The sequence below is a fragment of the Nyctereutes procyonoides genome, unplaced genomic scaffold, assembly GCF_905146905.1.
Source record: "Nyctereutes procyonoides isolate TBG_1078 unplaced genomic scaffold, NYPRO_anot_genome, whole genome shotgun sequence".
Taxonomy (NCBI): domain Eukaryota; kingdom Metazoa; phylum Chordata; class Mammalia; order Carnivora; family Canidae; genus Nyctereutes; species Nyctereutes procyonoides.
In genome coordinates, this window is record NW_026575046.1 from 48,154,655 (window position 1) to 48,175,076 (window position 20,422).

General features: G+C 38.9%; 1 protein-coding gene and 1 non-coding gene across 2 annotated transcripts in view; one reads left to right on the forward strand and one right to left on the reverse strand.

Moving 5' to 3' along the window:
* The window catches only part of UBTD2 (ubiquitin domain containing 2), a 69,875-nt gene that overhangs the window by 27,150 nt on the left and 22,303 nt on the right, over nt 1-20,422 (reverse strand). The window lies entirely within an intron of this gene.
* Nucleotides 131-234, forward strand: LOC129510006 (U6 spliceosomal RNA). Its single transcript, XR_008664467.1, has one exon. It is a non-coding gene; the product is annotated as a U6 spliceosomal RNA (small nuclear RNA).

Sequence of the window (20,422 nt, forward strand, 5' to 3'; positions counted from 1 at the left end):
ATCGGGCTCCCTGCATGGTGCCTGCTTCTCCCTCTGCCTGTGTCTCTGCCTCTCTCTCTCTAGCTGTGTCTCTATGAATAAATAAAATCTTAAAAAAAATAAAAATAAAAAAATAAAATGTTACACAAATGTGCTCACTTTGGCAGCATACTTACTAAAGTTGGATCGATACAGAGATTAGCATGGCCCTCACAAAGGGATGACATGCAAATTCACGAAGCATTCCATATTAAAAAAAAAGTTACAGAAACATACAGTTAAACCCCACAAATGCACAGAAAGTAAGCCCCAACTTTGCTTGGAAGGCTGAAATTACAATTGGAACTAAGAATATTGTCACGTAACAGGAGCCCACTGTACCTTCTAAGAAATATATGAAATTTTCAGATGGTTCATTCTACTGAGTTGGGGGAATGGTTTTATCTTGAATTACATTCTTTGCAATGCAAGAACCTTTACTTCTATTAATTTATGGGTAGTTCAAGGGATAGAAGTACATACAAGTCAAGGATGCCCATCCTCCCAACTATTTAACCTTGTTTTGAAAGTGTTAGCCAGCATAATCAGACAGAACAAAACAATCAGAAGTGTTAAGAACCAGAAAGGAAGAAGTAAAACCATCTCTAATTGCAGATGATATGATAGTGTGACTGAAAATACAAGAAAATCAGTCCTCAAATTGCATAAAAATCAATATGGTAATAAGACATAAAATATAAGGGCAGCCTGGGTGGCTGAGCAGTTTGGTGCCTTCAGTCCAGGGCCTGATCCTGGGATCAAGTCCCACGTCGGCTCCCTGCATGGAGCCTGCTTCTCCCTCTGCCTCTCTCTGTATCTCTCATGAATAAATAAAATCTTAAAAAAAAAAGAAGATATAAAATGTAAGCCTTATATACATAAAATATCCAGCTAGAAGATATAATAGAAAAGATCCCATGTATAACAGTAACAGAAAATATACAATACGTGGAATGCAACACCTATTATTAGGATATATTTTTTAAACTCCTAAAAGTCCCACAAGTAGACAAGACTTTAACAAGATTAAGATAACTCTTGTACTTGGACATTAACATTATAAAGATGTTAATTCTTTCCAAGTGAATATCTACATTTAACATGTTTCCAATGAAAATAATTTTTAAAAAAATTTTATTTATTCACTCACGAGAGACACACAGAGAGAGAGAGAGAGAGAGAGAGAGAGAGAGAGAGACACAGGCAGAGGGAGAAGCAGGCTCCATGCAGAGAGCCCGACGTGGGACTCGATCCCAGGTCTCCAGGATCATGCCCCGGGCTGAAGGCAGCGCTAAACTGCTGGGCCACCCAGGCTTCCTGAAAATAATTCTTAAAAAACTTTGAAGCTAGATGAGTTGATTTTTTTTAAATTTTATTTATTTATTTATTTATGATAGTCAGAGAGAGAGAGAGAGAGAGAGAGAGAGACAGGCAGAGGGAGAAGCAGGCTCCATGCAGTGAGCCTGATGTGGGACTCCATCCCAGGTCTCCAGGATTATGCCCTGGGCTGAAGGTGGCACTAAACTGCTGGGCCACCAGGGCTGCCCTAGTGGGGTAAGTTTTAAGGAACAAAAAACAAACTACAAAAAAATATCTTTAACTTCACTTAGCAGGTTAAAGTACTAAGAATTCATGTAGAATACTAATTACTATAATTCTATAACACTGGATATTTACTGTGGGATAAAGCAAATAAAAAGCTATTAAAATCAATAGGAACTGAACTTTTAAAAAAGTATTTATTTGAGGGATCCCTGAGTGGCGCAGCGGTTTGGCGCCTGCCTTTGGCCCAGGGCGCGATCCTGGAGACCCAGGATCGAATCCCACGTCGGGCTCCTGGTGCATGGAGCCTGCTTCTCCCTCTGCCTGTGTCTCTGCCTCTCTCTCTCTCTCTCTCTCTGTGTGTGTGACTATCATAAATAAATAAAAAAAATTAAAAAAAAATTTAAAAAAAAAAAAAGTATTTATTTGAGAAAGAGCATGAGGAGGAGAAGGAAGAGGGAGGAGAAGCAGACTCTCTGTTGAGGAGGGAGCCTGATGTGGGCTCCATCCCAAGACTCTGAGATCATGACCTGAGCCAAAGGTAAATGCTTAACCCACTGAGCCACCCAGGTGCCCCAGGAACTGAAATTTTTAATAAGAATGAAAAATGTATCAAATAAACCAAAAACCTTAGGTTAATTTTGAATTGTACACATCAATATGAACTCATAATTTAAAAAGTCTTTTACAGTTCTGTTGACTAAAAGGGCTTAGAAATAATGACAACCCAGCAGTAATAAGCATAGCTAGTTCCAGATTTTAGTTCTAAATACCACATCTGACTAAAAGCTCCTAGGGCATTTGGAGAAATGGCTAGTTTTATGAAGAGGGTTGGAAAAATTAAAAGCAAGCCTGGGACATGTGGTTGGGCTGAGAGAACAAGTGCTCATTAACTAATGAGATCACCTCAAAGACACAAAGGCGACAGTATGAAGGAGACAACTGCTCCATCAATTTTGGAGCATAAAAAATAATGACTAGAATTGACTTTAATGTATTGAATAAATAAAAATTCACGAATCTTAATACTTCTAAAAGGGGGGTATGGAAAAGAAAGGCTCTTTCTTACTGAAGAATGCCAGTGATGAAGAATGACATGTTTAAAACAATCATTCTTTTTTTTTTTTTTTAAATTTATGATAGTCACAGAGAGAGAGAGAGAGAGGCAGAGACACAGGCAGAGGGAGAAGCAGGCTCCATGCACCGGGAGCCCGATGTGGGATTCGATCCCGGGTCTCCAGGATTGCGCCCTGGGCCAAAGGCAGGCGCCAAACCGCTGCGCCACCCAGGGATCCCTAAAACAATCATTCTTGGGCAGCCCGGGTGGCTCAGCGATTTAGCACTGCTTTCAGCCCAGGTGTGATCCTGGAGACCTGGGATCGAGTCTCATGTCGGGCTCCCTACATGGAGCCTGCTTCTCCCTCTGCCTGTGTCTGTGCGCCTCTCTCTCTCTCTCTCTCTGTGTGTGTGTGTGTGTGCCTCTCATGAATAAATAAATAAAATCTTTAAAAATAAATAAATAAAATAAAACAATCATTGTTTACAACCCCATAATTGATTAGGGAAAGGATCAGCAATAGATATACTAAAACATCATGGGTAACAGGACATACAATACAAGCTGTCAGAGAATCACCATGTATACTGCTAATTACTAAGGAAAAATTACATTGTAGGTATCTAACACTCATTACTTGAATGAAATAGCCAGATTCAAGCTCTTGATGCACTGCAATATGAAGTATAAAAAACAAAGACACAGTATTCTTATCCAGAATGTTTAACTGAATCTAGTTTAACTTCAAATCTGAACTTATTTATAGAAAATATACAAAGGATAAAGGAAAAATTAAAGTGGCTTTAGACATGGCCAATTACCCACTAGAAGGCAAGACTTCCCAGTTGAGAACTAGTAGTCTACAACAAACGAGACAAAACGTGAACTGTGATCGGAACCTGATTTGAAAAAAGTTACAGAAGACATTTTGGAATAGCTGGATAAATCTGAAAAAGACTAAATAACAGATATCATTAAGAAACTACTTTTAATATTCTTAGGTATATAATAGCACCATAGAGATGTAGGAAAATGGTCTTATTAATGAAGGAAAGGCATACTGAAGTTTTTAGAAGTGTCATGATGTTTACAACTTTCAAATAGTTCAGATGTTAAAAGGGAAAGTGTGTTGGGGCACCTGGGTGGCTCAGAGGCTTAAGCATCTGACTCTTGGTTTTGGCTCAGGTCATGGCCTTAGGGTTGTGAGACTGAGCCCTGAGTGGGGCTTGGCCCTCAGCGTGGAGTCGGCTTGAGATTCTCTCCCTCGCCTTCTGCCCCTCTCCTGCTTGTGCACACGTTTTCTCTATCTCTAAAATAAATAAATAAATACATACATACATACATACTTAAGACAAACATGTAAATATAGAAAAATGCTAACTAAATCTACAAGGGGAGTACATGATGAAGTGTTTATTATACTATTTTGCGTCTGAACATTTTTACAATAATTTTTTTTGGGGAAAAAAACCCAAACACTGAGAAGCAGTTAAGATTTGAATACAATAGGGACACCTGGGTGCCTCAGTGGGTTAAGAGTCTGACTTTGCCTCAGGTCATGATCTCAGGGTTCTGGGATCTAGCCCCGCACAGGGCTCCACACTCAGTGGGGGAGTCTATTTCCTCCTGTCCTTCCCCCTCCCTCCACTTGTGCAGTCACTCTCTCTCTCAAATAAATACATTTTATTTTTATTTTTTTTAAATAAATATTTTTAAAAAGATCTGAATATAATAAGGCACTTCAGTTCTGACCTTGCTATCTCATCACTTCTAGATGCTCAACATTATGTTTATAAAATTGTTGAAGTCACCCATGTTTGATTATAATAAAGAATCAGAGAACCGTAAGCTTACGATACCAAGCACATAATTCAGAAGCTAAATCTGTGCTACTCAAACTCCCAGTTTCAGAGTTCTATTTATAAATGTATGGCACATGCCTAATCCTCTCTCTCTCTTTTTTTTTTTTTTTTTTTGCCTAATCCTCTCATATATTCTCATGCTCAGATTCTAGTGCCTATCCTTGAGCACTGAAGACAGCCTGGACCATCTACAACACAAAATACAACAATTGAAGGGAAAGCTAGAAAACTCAAAAGGTCAAAGCAAAAGCAACAAAGCATCTAACATTATTAAATTACTTAGCCATGCATGGGCTAGAGATTATTTTGAACAAGGAGTTAATAAATAGGCGCAGTGGTTCGGCGCCTGCCTTTGGCCCAGGGCACGATCCTGGAGACCCGGGATCGAATCCCACATCGGGTTCCCGGTGCATGGAGCCTGCTTCTCCCTCTGCCTGTGTCTCTGCCTCTCTCTCTCTCTCTCTCTGTGACTATCATAAATAAATAAAAATTTTAAAAAAGGAGTTAATAAATAAGCAACAGTATCTAAAAAGAACACTAAATAGGGACGCCTGGGTGGCTCAGTGGTTAAGCTTCTGCCTTCAGCCCAGCGTGTGATCCTGGAGTCTTGGGATTGAGTCCCACACTAGGCTCCCTGCATGGAGCCTGCTTCCCCCGCTGCCTGTGGCTCTGCCTCTCTCCGTCTCTCATGAATAAATAAATAAAACTTTTAAAAATAAAAAAAATAAAATAAAAAGAACACTAAATAATGAAAAACAATCCATTCACCAAGAAGATATAATAATCATAAATGTGTATGCAACTAACAATAGGACTTCAAAGTATATGAAGCAAAAACTGATTAACTAAAGACCATTCCACAATTATACTTGGCTACCTCAACATTCTCTAATCAGCAACTGAAAGAGGGTAGATCCCTGGGTGGCTCAGCGGTTTAGCACCTGCCTTCACCCCAGGGCGTAATCCCGGAGTCCTGAGATCAAGTCCCGCATCAGGCTCCCTACATGAAGCTTGCATCTCCCTCTGCCTAAGTCTCTGCCTCTCTGTGTGTCTCTCATGAATGAATAAAATCTTAAAAAAAAAAATCAGCAACTGAAAGAATAAGAAGACAGAAAGTCAGCAAGAATACAGAAGACAGCAAGAACATTATCAATCAACCTGACATAAATGACACTGATAGGACATTCCACACAACAAGGAAAGAATATATATTCAGGGACGCCTGGGTGGCTCAATGGTTGAGCATCTGCCTTTGGCTCAGGGCATGATCCTGGGGTCCTGGGATCAAGTCCCACATCAGGCTCCCTGCATGGAGGCTGCTTCTCCTCCCTCTGCCTATGTTCTCTGCCTCTGTGTGTGTGTGTGTGTATCTCTTGTGAATAAATAAAATCTTAAAAAAATAATATATATTCATATCGAGGGTATATATACCATTCACACCAAGATAGACAATATAAAACTTAAGAGAATGGAAATGACACAAAATATACTCTATAATCAAAATGGAATTAAATTAGAAATTGATAACAGGGAGGCCTAGGTGGTTCGGGGGTTGAGTAGCTACCTTTGGCTCAGGGTGTGGTCCTGGGATGGAGTCCCTCGCATCAGGCTCCCCACAGGGAGCCTGTTTCTTCCTCGCTCTATGTCTCCGCCTCTCTCTCTGTGTCTCTCATGGATAAACAAAATCTTACAAGAAGAAGAAGAAGAAAGAAGAAGAAAGAAGAAGAAAGAAGAAAGAAGAAGAAAGAAGAAGAAAGAAGAAAGAAGAAGAAGAAGAAAGAAGAAGAAAGAAGAAGAAGGAAGAAGAAGGAAGAAGGAAGAAGGAAGAAGGAAGAAGGAAGAAGAAGAAGAAGAAGAAGAAGAAGAAGAAGAAGAAGAAGAAGAAGAAAAGAAGTCACCAGCACCACAGCCACAGGAGGGATCAGAACAGGGTGGAAGCTCTTTAAAAGCCTCATTCGCAAAATAAACTGTCATTTTTTGGCCTATGTAGAAGTTCTCTGGGAAATACTACTCATGGAGCTTGTCTTTATTTGACCTAACTTACAGCTTTCCCATAATGAACAGCCTTTTCCTGGGGGCATTTGTCAAAAACAATAAGCAGAAATTGTTTAACACTGCACCTGCAAGAAGTAGTGAAACATTTGGGGTAAGCAAGAAAGGCTAATCAAAGCCTGGGAATGAGATGTCCAGAAAAACTGACATACTTCTGGAAAACTAAAAGGCTGCACATGCATAGGACTGTGGATATACAGGACTGTGTATACGTCCAGGAAAGACCAAGAATGTACTAAAGTCTCACTTCTAACTGATACTGCGACTGTATAAGCAGGAAGTAAGAGCTAAGGCACAGCAATAAACTACGTCAGTTTTAAAGGCGACCTCCAAATATGAACACAGTCTTGCACTAAAGAATTAGGAGAGTTACTGGTTTTGCATTTTTAAAGAAATATATCCAATCATTAGCTCACCACTAAGTTAACTAAGCAGAGACTTCAGAAGCCACATCTGGGGGCACCTGAGTGGCTCAGGGGTTGAGTGTCTGTCTGCCTTTGGCTCAGGTTGCTGATCCTGGGATCCTGGGATTGAGTCCCACATCAGGCTCCCCACAGGGAGATTGCTTCTCCCACTGCGTCTGTGTCTCTCATGAATAAATAAGTGAAATCTTAAAAAAAAAAAAAGCCACATCTAATAAAGAATACAAACGTCATAGAATTAGTTCAATATAGTCAGTGAAAAAACAAAACCAAAAAGCAACAACAAAAACAAACACTGAAGGAGAAGAATCTGACTTGAAGGGGTCATTATCTTAAATATTCAGTTTTTAACCAAATAATTATGAGATATGCAAAGGAAGTATGGCCCACACACAAGGAGAAAAAAAAGCAGATAATAGAAACTGTCACTGAGAAAATCCAGACATTGAACTTACTAGAATTTAAGTCAGCTAGCTATCTTAAATATGTTCAAAGAACTAAAGGAAACCATGTGTAAAGAACTAAACAAATGAGAACTAAGTCTTTGTTGTTGTTTTTATAAAATTAGGCTTCATACTCAATGTGAGGCTTGAACTCACAACCCCAAGATCAAGGGTCATATGCTCTACTGAGTCAGTTTGGCACCCCTGAGAACTAAGTCTTAATAAAGAGATAGAAAGTATTATTTTTTAAATATAAGCATAAGTGACACACAATGTTACATTATTTTCAGGTGTACAACACAGTGATTTCAACATCTCTATTTGTTATGCTCTGCTCACCCCAAGTGTAGCTGCTATCTGTCACCACACAACCTGATTATAATATCATTGACCATATTCCCTATGCTGTGCCTTTTATTCCATGACTTACTCATTCCATAACTGGAAGCCTGTATCTCCTACTTCCTTCTCATTACCCATTTTGTTCCCTTCACCACTCACAAGACAGAGATAGAAACTATGTATAAATCACAGAGTTGGGCAACCCCAGTGGTCCAGCGGTTAGTTCCGCCTTCAGCCCAGGGTGTGATCCCAAAGACCCGGAATCGAGTCCCACATCGGGCTCCCTGCATGGAGCCTGCTTCTCTCTCTGTCTGTTATCAATCAATCAATCATGGAGTTGAAAAGTGCAATAACAAATAAGAAATTCACCAGAGAGCCTCAGCAGCAGATCTGAGTAGGCAGCAGTCAGTGAACATGAAGATAGGCCCGTTGAGATGATCTAGTCTGAGGAACATTAAAAAAACGAAGGAAAATGAACAAAGCCTCAAGAGACCTTGACAAATGGTGTGACTATTAAGATTACCAATATATGTACACATAATGTGAGTCCTAGAAGGGAGAGAAAAAGGTGGAAGGAGTACTGGAAATAAAGGTGGTGCAAAACTTCTTATACATAACGCAAAATGTCGAACTACATAGCAAGTACAGTAACAAATTCTGAAATCCCTACCTAGACACATCAGACATCCTTAAACTGTCAAAAGCCAAACATAGAGATCTTGAAAGAACAATAAAGGGACTCATCACACATAAGACATCATCAGAAGTTCAACAACTGATTTCTCATCAGAAGGCATGGAGGACAGAAGGCAATGAGATGGCAAATTCAAAATAATGAAAAGTCGATTAAGAATTCTATATCCAGGAAAAAGTGTATTTTGAAAATTAAGGAACAAGTAAAACATTCCCAGATAAACAAAAGCTAAGAGGATTTTTTGCTAGCAGACTAGCTCTGCAAAAACTACTATAGGAAGTCCTTCAGGCTGAAATAAAAGGATACTCACCAGTAACCTGAATATACACGAAGAAATGAAAAACATCAGCAAAGGCAAATTTATATGTGTAAATATGTAATTTGCATTTATGTACTTACATATATAAATGCACACAGGTCAATATAAAAGCCAGCAGGGGATCCCTGGGTGGCACAGCGGTTTAGCGCCTGCCTTTGGCCCAGGGCGCGATCCTGGACACCCAGGATCGAATCCCACGTCAGGCTCCCGGTGCATGGAGCCTGCTTCTCCCTCTGCCTGTGTTTTTTTTTTTTTTTTTTAATTTTTATTTATTTATGATAGTCACAGAGAGAGAGAGAGAGAGGCGCAGAGACATAGGCAGAGGGAGAAGCAGGCTCCATGCACCGGGAGCCCGATGTGGGATTCGATCCTGGGTCTCCAGGATCGCGCCCTGGGCCAAAGGCAGGCGCCAAACCGCTGCGCCACCCAGGGATCCCTCTGCCTGTGTTTCTGCCTCTCTCTCTCTCTCTCTGTGACTCTCGTAAATAAATAAAAATTAAAAAAAATAAAATAAAAGCCAGCAAATAGGGCAGCCCAGGTGGCTCAGCAGTTTAGCGCCGCCTTCAGCCCAGGGTCTGATCCTGGAGACCCAGGATCAAGTCCTGCATCGGGCTCTCTGCATGGAACCTGCTTCTCTGCCTCTCTCTCTCTCTCTCTCTCTCTCTCTCTCCACAGACATGTCTCTCATGAATAAATAAATAAAATCTTAAAAAAAAAAAAGCCAGCAAATATGTAAATCGTTTCCTACTTGATTTTTTTTTTTTTAACGTAGGCCCCACACCCTGCATGGAGCCCAATATGTGGCTTGAACTCACAGTCCTGAGGTCAAGATCTGAGCTAAGATCAAGAGTCAGATGCTTAACCAACTGAGCCAGCCAGGCGCCCTTCCCGTCTTTTGATTTAAAAGACAATCGGAGGGATGCCTGGGTGGCTCTGGCCATTGAGGCAGTTGAGTGTCTGCCTTTGACTTAGGGTGTGATCCCGGGATCGGGATCGAGTCCCACAGAGTCCCACATTGGGCTCCAGTACCACATTGGGCTCCCTGTGGAGAGCCTACTTTTCCCTTTGCCTCTCTCTGTCCGTCATGAATGAATAAAATCTTTAAAAAATTGTATAAAACAATAATTATAAATCTGTTTTTATGTACATACAATGTATAAAGATGTTATTTATATGTCAATAACAACATGAAGAGGAAGTGTAAGAGACTATATAAAAGTTTTGATATGTTATTGACATTAGACTGGTTTCAATTTTAACTAGACTGTTATAAATTAAGACGTTGATTATAATCTCCAGAGCAACCACTAGGAAAATGACTCACAAATATATAGTAAAAGAAATTACAAGGGAATTAAAATGATACGCTAGAAAATATCTAATAAAAATAAAGCATGAATAGAGGGATAGAAGAAAAAAAGGAATAAGATATGTAGCAAAAAAACCAGCAAAATGGCAGGTATAAATACTATCTTACTAGTAATTACATGAAACATAAATATTAAGCATTTTAACAAAATGTTGAAATTTATAGGGGCACCTGGTTGGCTCAGTCAATAGAGTATGCAACTCTTGATCTTGGGGGTATAGGTTTGCCCCACATTGGGTACAGAGATTACTTAAAATAAGTTTTTTTGAATCTTAAAAATAATGTTGAAATTTACAGAACGGACAAAAAAACCATCATCGAACTATATGCTGTCTATAAGGAATATTTTAGTTTTATTTTTTTTAAGATTTTATTTACTTATTCATGAGAGACAGAGGCAGAGACACAGGCAGAGGGAGAAGCAAGCAGACTGCCTGCAGGGAGCCTGATACGGGATTCATCTGAGGACCCCAGGATCATGACCTAAGGCAAAGGCAAATGCTCAACCACTGAGTCACCCAAGCACCCCATAAGAGACACTTTAGATTGAAAAACATACTTAAGTTGAAAGCAAAAAATGGAAAAAGATATACTGGGCAAGTAGTCACCAAAAGAGAGCTGGAGTGGTTAGAGAAAATAGACTATATAACACATTTTATTAGAGACACAGAAGGATATTTTATAATAGATCAATTAATTAGATATAGCACTTATAAACATATATGCCCTTAACAGAGTCCCAGAACATATGAAGGAAATACTGACAGAACTGGAGAGAAAATTCTACCATAGTTAGAAATCAGGATCTCCATTTTCAATGATGGATAGACTATCTAGACAAAACATAAATAAAGAAACAGACGACTTGAATAATACTATAATTCAGGGATCCCTGGGTGGCGCAGCAGTTTGGCGCCTGCCTTTGGCCCAGGGCGCGATCCTGGAGACCCGGGATCGAATCCCACATCGGGTTCCCAGTGCATGGAGCCTGCTTCTCCCTCTGCCTGTGTCTCTGCCTCTCTCTCTCTCTGTGTGTGTGACTATCATAAATAAATAAAAATTAAAAAAAATACTATAATTCAACTAAATCTAACAGATATATAGAACATTCCACCCAACAAGAGCAAAATACATAGTCTTCTTAAGTGCACATTGAAATTCTCCAGGATAGACTAGTAAGTTAGGTAACAAAACAAGTCTCAATGAAATTAAGACTCAAATCATACAACGTATATTCTCTGACCATAACGGAATGAAGAAGGAAAACTGGAAAAGTCACAAATATATGGAAATTAAACAATACCTTCATATCCAATGGATCAAATAAAAAAATCACAAGGAAATGAGAAAAGACAAATGAAAACAGAAACACAAAATACAAAAACTTATGGGATATAGAAAAGCAATGCTCAGAGGGAAAGAACTCAATAACCTAACTATACACCTTAAGGAACTAAAAAAATGAGCAAAGTAAATCCAAAGCTAGCAGAAGGAAGGTAATAATAAAGATTAGAGCTGAGATAAACAGTCAATAAAGCCAAAAGTTAGTGCTTTGAAAAGATCAACAAAATTGTCAAACTCAGGCAGCCCCAGTGGCGCAGCGGTTTAGCGCCGCCTGCAGCCCGGGGCGTGATCCTGGAGACCCTGGATCAAGTCCCATGTCAGGCTCTCTGTATGATGCCTGCTTCTCCCTCTGCCTGTGTCTCTGCCTCTCTGTCTGTCTCTATGAATAAATAAATAAAATATTTTAAAAAAAAACAAAATTGTCAAACTTTTAGCTCAATTAAGAATAAGAGAAGCCATAAATAACTAAAATCAGAAAAGTGCAATTATTATATTACTGACCTTACAGAAATAAAAAAGGATTATAAAACTAGAATACTGTGAACAATTAGTTGTACACCAGCAAATTAAATGATCTAGATGAAATGGACAAGTTCCGAGAAACAAATGATCAAAATTGACTTAAGAAGAAAGAGGGGCGCCTGGCTGGCTCAATCAGTGGAGTATACAACTCTTGATCTTAGGGTTAGGAGTCTGAGTTCCACGCTGGGTGTAGAGATTACTGAAAAAAAATTGAAGGAGAAGAAGGAAGAGGAAGAACAACAACAGACCTATAACAAGAGATTGAATCAATAATCAAAGACCTCCCCAAGAAGAAAAGCCCAGAACAGGATGACTTCGCTGGTGAATTCTACTAAACATTTAAGGAATTAACAGCAATCATTTTCAAATGCTTCCAAAAAAATAGAAGAGTAGAGAATACTTCCTAACTCATTCTATGAGGCTAGCATTACCCTAACCAAAGCCAGACAAAGAGGACTACAAACAACCCCCCCACCCCACCGAAAGAAAACATTAGACCAAGATCCTATAAGAAGGTAAATACAAAAATTCTCAACATAATACTAGCAAACCAAATTCAACAGCATAATAAACAGAATATAATACCATGACCAAGTAGACTTTGTCCCAGTAATGCAAGACTGGTTCAATATAAGAAAATCAATGGAATTAATATGCCATGTTAATAGAATTAAGGAAGAAAAAAACATGCGATCACCTCTATGAATGCAAAAAAAAAAAAGCACTAGATAAAACTTAATATTCTTTCATGATAAAAGCCCTCATAAAGCTAGGAAGATTAGGGCACTTCCACAAAATGATACTTCCACAAAACGGTAAAGGGTCTTCATAAAAACCCTCACAGGGCAGCCCGGGTGGCTCAGCGGTTTAGCGCTGCCTGCAGCCCAGGGCATGATCCTGGAGACCCGGGATTGAGTCCCACGTCAGGCTCCCCACATGGAGCCTGCTTCTCCCTCCGCCTGTGTCTCTGCCTCTCTCTCTCTCTCTGTGTCTCTCATGAATAAATAAATAAAATCTTAAAAAGTAAAAATAAAAAACCCACAGTTAATATCACACTCAATGAAGAAACACTGAAAGCTTTCCCTCTAAGATCAAGAAAATGACAAAGAAAGAATTAAACTCTTATTCTTGTTTAAACAGAGCAGGGAGGGAGAGAGATCCTATAGCAGTAACATGCAATAACTAGCGGCTCCTGTGTGGCTCAGTCAGTTGAGTCTGCTTTCGACTCAGGTCCTCAGGTTGTGATTCTAGCATCCTAGGATTAAGCCCCAGGTCAGGCTCCCTACTCCGTGGGAAGCCAGCTTCTCCCTCTCCTTTGCTGCTCCCCCTGCTTGTGCTTGCTTTCTCACTCTGTCAAATAAATAAATTATAAAAATATTTTTTTAAAAAGTATTCAATAACAAAAATGTACATTCTAAGTACCTGTGAGCTGCAATCTCTCTCTCTCTCTCTCTCTCTCTCTCTCTCACACACACACACACACACACACACACAGTATCTACTCTTTGGGAACTCAAAACTTTTTAGTTCAGACATGTTTGAACTACATAAAAGAATATATAAAAACATTAAATATCTGTATTTATGCAATATCTGCATTGATGTAGAAAGGCACTACATGCAATGGAAAGAAACTAACCTCACTTCAAACGAGTTTTATGAGATATTCCAAATCTCAGAGCATATATACCAGTATGCATGCTGGTATAATTTATAAAGTAGTAATACTGTATACAAAATGTCAAATGTAAAACTAGTTACATTTAATCACTATGTATTTACATAGCTCTATACTGAGCAGGTGAAGTTGATGAGTCATCTTAAGGACAAGAAATATTGGGGGGAAAAAAAAAAGACCAGAAGGGTAGGTATAATACCTCTGTTGGGAGAACCAAATATTCACTATTCAAAAGAAGTCCTATAATGAAAAAAGAAAAAGAAAGAAAAAGGAAAGAAAAGGAAGAAAGAAACCAAATATGTAATAGTTCATTTATACAAAAAGAAACAGAAGGATAAACCAGAAACCAATAATACTGGTTACTTACCAGGGTGGGTGGAAACAAGAAAAGAAATAAGGGGGGGAGGGGGCAGCACCTGAGTGGCTCAGTCAGTTAAGTGTCTGCCTTCTGCTTGGGTCATGATCCTGGGGTCTTGGGATTAATTTCCACATCAGGCTCCCTGCTCCTCGGGGAGCCTGCTTCTCCATATGTCTCTGCCTCCCTCTGTGTGTCTCATGAATGAATAAATAAATATTAAAGGGGGGGCGGGGAGGATGGATAAGAGGTAAAAATGGGAAAGGTAATGCTTCCCTGAGTATATCTTTTTGTCCAATCTAACTTTTAAAACTGTTAATATTACACATACTCTAAATAAAATCAACAAGGAAGGAAGAAAACTACAAATGGAACACAAAAAGAAACAAATGAATCTAACTGTATTTCAAGTAATTAGCTTAATTATATTAAAGGATGTATACCTAATCTAAACTTCAGAATTTTGTTAGTGATTTTACCCTTAAGCTAAAGACAAAAAATTGTAAACAACTCCAGTTGGTAGCTTTGCTTTTCACAATAAAATGAATTAACAATTCCAGAACTATATCATGTGTATTCTCAGACTGAGTAAATAAGTAAATATATTGTGGAAACTGAGAGTCAAGTTTTTTCACAGAGAGACAATTATAAATATAGGCAAGGGAATGCCAGATATCACTATGAACTCACTATTGTTGTTGTTGTTAAAGATTTTATTTATTCATTCATAAGAGACACAGAGAGAGAGAGGCAGAGACATATGTAGAGGGAGAAGCAGGCTCCATGTCAGGAGCCAGATTTAGAGGACTTGATCCCAGGACCCTGGGATCATGACCTGAGCCAAAGGCGTCAGATGCTCACCAAGGAGCCACCCAGGTGTCCAGAACTCATTGTTTTTAATACATAAAGAGATATATGTTTTATACATAAAGAGATAGACACATGTCTATATCTATCTATATTTCCCCCTTAATATATACATAGGATATGCATATGCCCTATACATTGTATATATATCCTATACATGCTAGAGATTTATCTGTATCTTTAACTATATATCTATGTATCTGTATCTTTAACTATACATCTATGTATCTGTATCTATCCTAGCTCTTTTCACTGAGACAACCTAGAGGCAGTGACACTCCAATAGCACCAAATACACCTGGAATATAGATCCTGGCTTCCAAATATCATTCTCCACTGAAAGGAACCAGGGATCCCTGGCTGATTTCAGGGCTCTGACAAGTAAAAATACAAGATGAGCCTGAAATATCTTGTTATGCCAAAAAACAAAGAAGTGCTCAACAACTAATGAAGGCATGTCAAAAGAACACAGTGGCCAGCTTGGAGGAGCTCCCACTGGCCAATATGGCACAATTTAAGCATCAAAATAAATAACAACAGTAAAAGAATATAGCTCGGAATAAAACAGAAAAGTGAAGTCCATACTAACTCTAAGTAAATGAATGAGGAAGACAAAAGGGTTTTCTTACATTAAATTTAATAATTATGAAATTATTGGGGCAGCTGGGTGGCTCATTTTGTTAAGCGCCTGCCTTCACCTCAGGTGATGATCCCAGGGTCCTGGGATTGAGCCCCCATCAGGCTCTCTGCTCACCAGTGGAGTCTGCTTCTCCTTCTGCCCCTGCTCAAATAAATAATATCTTTAAAAATACACATAATTATTAATAATCATAAAAGTCATGAAATTTTAAAAAATCACCATGTGACAAACACCAAAAATTATTTGAGGCAAGAATTATCAATGGATAGGGCAGCTTGGGTGCTCAGCAGTTTAGCACCACCTTTGGCCCAGGGCATGATCCTGGAGAGCCAGGATCGAGTCCCACGTCAGGCTCCCTGCATGGAGCCTGCTTCTCCTCTGCCTGTGTCTCTGCCTCTCTCTCTCTCTCTCTCTCTCTCTCTCTCTCTCATGAATAAATAAATAAAACCTTAAAAAAGGGATTATCAATGGATAAAGCTAGTACCTGTTTGATAAGAAACAAAATATTTACATAAACTCAATCCTCTTACTAGATACTTATTTGCACAGGGAAAAAGTTACATGAAAAAACATGGCTGGCACCGTAAGTGATCAAAATTAACATCACCAATAATGGAAAAACAGACATTATGTGACTCCTGACATTATGCACTGGGAAGGACACAATCTCTGCGGTATTCTAGCCTGAACTATACAATCATGAGGAATTCAAGCATAATGGAACATCAGACAAATTCAAATAATAAACTCTCTGCAAAATAGCTGGCCTGTACATTTCAAAATAACAAGGTCATTAAAAAATCTCCAGAATTGCTCCAGATTAAAATGGACTAAAGAGATATGACAACTAAATGCACGATCCTGGGAGATTTTCTTTGAATATCAGTGAAGACAATGATGAAACTAAATAAAATCAACAGAGCAAGTATTAGCATTATCTCAATATTAATGCCCTGATTTTGGTAACTGTATCGTGGTTATATAAAAGAATGTCCTTGCTCTTCCGAAATACACTTAAGGGGGGCGCGCCTGAGTGGCTCAGTTGGTTAAGCATCTGCCTTCGGCTCAGGTCAGGATTCCCAGTTCCTGGGACTGTGCCCCGTGTCAGGCTCCCTACTTAGCAGAGAGTCTGCTTCTCCCTCTCCTTCTGGTTCTCCCCACTGCTTGTGCTCTTGTTCTGTCTCTCTCAAATGAATAAATAAAAAATCTTAAAAAAAAGAAAAAAGGAAATACACACTTAAGCATTTGGGGTAAATAGGTTTCCTTTCTGCAACTTACCAGATGGTTCAAGATATAAGTATTTACACGTATGTAAATATATAAATTAGGATTATAAAGCAGATGTGATAAAATGTAACATTTGAGGAAACCTGAATGAAGGGTATACAAAACTTCTTCCTACCATTTTTGCACCTTTAGGTCTGATATTATTTTAAAATAAAGTAAAACAAACAAAAAAGACCTGTGGCCCTTTGATAATTCCTTGGATACAGATTTGGATTTCAGAGAGCAACAATGACATTAACCTAGATCTCACTAAGCCCAAAGACGCAGAACACTGTAAAGGTGTGGACTGTGTCTAGATGGAGTGAGATTTTTTTTTTTTTTTGAGACTTTCCTCAACCAACTCAAAATTCTTCAGGAATTTGCAGGAATGTTCCTGTAAGCATTTAGAAGACCTTCAGGGAATGAACTCTGTCACTCTAATTATACCATCATGGGTATAGAAGTTAACAGTTTGTCACAAAATGTTGCTTTTCTCGGAAACAGTAAATCAACAGAGAATAACTACAGCCCAGCTACTGTGTAGAGTGCTATCTATCTATATACTGTCCTACAGAATGCTCAACTCCAGTATAATCTCCATCTTAAAATGAGGAAACAAAAGGTACAATACTTAGGTAGGGAAGACAATAAGGGAAATGACAATAATAAGTCTAATTGGATTGTTACAAAGATTTAATGAGGCAATATTCCTCACAAATTTAGACCATTTTCTAGCATACAAAAAAATACTTAAATGTTTGTTAAATTAATAAAAATAAAAAACCTCCCAAAGATCATAAAGCTAGCTGATACAGCTGAGATTCAAACCCAGATTGATGGACTCCAAGTTTCATATTCTTAGCCACTAAGCCTATACTGAATCATGGTTGTTGTTTTTTTTTAATTAAAGATTTTATTTATTTATTCATGAGAGACACAGAGAGAGAGGCAGAAACACAGGCAGAGGGAGAAGCAGGCTCCATGCAGGGAGCTCAACATGGGACTCAATCCCGGGTCTCCAGGATCATGCCCTGGGCTGAAGGTGGCGCTAAACCGCTGAGCCACCCAGGCTGCCCTGCATCACGGCTTTAAGACTTACTGGGTTAGGACAGCCCCGGTGGCGGTGGCGCAGCGGTTTAGCGCCACACGCAGCCTAGGGTGTGATCCTGGAGACCGTCCCACGTCAGGCTTCCTGCATGGAGCCTGCTTCTCCCTTTGTCTGTGTCTCTGCCTCTCTCTCTCTGAATAAATAAATAAATCTTAAAAAAAAAAAAAAGACATACTGGGTTAAATGTTCAACTTTCACCTACCCTCTCAAAGGGAACCTACATGATAATCTATCTGTTAGGTCGCAGGGATCTATAAGGTTAAAGGTGTGAACAAGTACTTAGGATGGCACAGCAAGTTGGCATGGATCTTAAATGCCCAACTACCTGCTATTTTCCAGACAGCATACACCAGTTACCAAAAGCATGCTGATGCCTGTACCAAGGCACTGTCAAGAAAAATACAGTTTCCTAAGACATCAGTGATCCATAAGACTCTATTCAAGGAGGGTCTCCATTTTCAACCTGAAGTTTCCTTTGCTTGAAAAATTGGCAAAAATGTGGGTAAATATGGTTACTTGAATTATACTCATTTGCCAAGTCCTTTTCTTTTAATGGGTTTCTAAATGCAATCACAGCCCTCTTACCTTTAAGAACAGGTCAGAAAAAGAAAAAAAGAACAGGTCAGAATCAAAGAGTATGTTCGTTGGAACTATAGAACACAATGGTATTTTGGCTTGTTCAAGATTTTGCCACAAAATCTGTAAGGCAGAACTAGGACTCAGTCATCAAATTCTCTCGCTCCACCAACTTATACAAAAGTATAACTGTGGAAAACCTGATGCAGGACTCGTTCCCAGGACCCTGGGACCACAACCCAAGCCGAAGGCAGACGCTCAACCATTGAGCCACCCAGGTGTCCCAAGGGACAGATCTTGGATGTCATTTAAATTTTTAAAATTCCAAAATAAATAAATAAATAAATTTTTAAAATTCCATCTATGGCTATTACCATTATAAAACTCCAAGATTTACTTTTGGCTTATTTAACTGCACAATGCAGAAGAACAAGATCATAAGGAATACTACATTCTTACAAACTGCTCACATAAATACGGTGGGAAACTTGCCCAATTATACCAGGGTATCTCCTTTAGCTCTGGTTTACATTGCATTTCCTCAGATTAAGTCCTGGAATGTGTGTTTCTCACTTCACTGTGGTGACTCTACTAATTCTTAAATTTCAAAACACACAGCCAGGTCAATTTCAAAAAAAATATGATAACCCCTCCCAAAATGAAAAGCTAACTATGATATTTCCATCATATCCCAGAACATCAGTAAAGTCAAACTCTATAAGCCATAACTGCTCTAGAAGTATAGCTACAATGACTCCAAAAAGCACTTCACATTTCTCTGAACATACAATTTTTTTTTTTTAGATTTTTTATTTATTCATGCGAGACACAGAGAGAGAGGTAGAGACACAGGCAGAGGGAGAAGCAGGCTCCATGCAGGGAGCCTGATGTGGGACTTGATCCCAGAACCCCAGGATCACGCCCTGAGCAGAAGGCAGATGCTTAACCGCTGAGCCACCCAGGCATCCCCTGAACATATAATTTTTTAAAAAAGATTTATGCATGAGAGAGAAAGAGGCGAGACACAGGCATAGGGAAACCATGCTCCCTATGGGGAGCCTGATGCAGGACTTGATCCCAGGATGCTGGGATGGTGACCTGAGCCAAAGGCAGACAGACGCTCAAACACTGAGCCACCCAGGTGCCCCACTCTGAACATAATTTTTGCTGTTTCTTTTATACATACAGCATGCAACCTGAGCATGAAAGAATGTACACAAGAATGTTTGTTATGTGGTAGCATAAATGTGATTTACTTTTCTTATACATGCTTTTTAACTTTTAAAAATGTTTAATAAAGTTAAAGTTTGTTAAATGACCACAAACATATACAGTAAGAAAAGATTAGACCTACAATTCTCATATAAAACAAGAGACTGTATAAAAATGAATATACAAAAATAATATGTTTTATGTATATATTTATATATAAATTATATATAATGAACACATTTGTATCCACACACACATAAGAATCAAAAGCTTCAATTATTCTCCTTTCTCATGTAGAAGGCAAAGTAATCTTACAAATGCTCCAGTCTAAAAAAACAAAACAAGCAAACAACAACAAAAAAAAATGCTCCAGTCTGAACTTCTGACCAGGGTGATTTAGTTTAGCAATGTTGTAAGTAGCTTTTAGACTGTATCAGGAATAAATGTAAAGATATTATTAGTCAATACTTTCCTACTCATTAAATTGTATGGCATTTTCCCCCAAGACTTCAGGACAAAATAACCTGCCAATGTTTTATACTATTATTAAAGCAGAATTATTTCTCAATGGAAGCTGAATTTTATTCTAAATCTTTTTTTTAAAAAGATTTATTTATTCATTTATGATAGACAGAGAGAGAGAGAGGCAGAGACACAGGAGGAGGGAGAAGCAGGCTCCATGCAGGGAGCCCAATGTGGGATTCGATCCGGGGACTCCAGGATCGCGCCCTGGG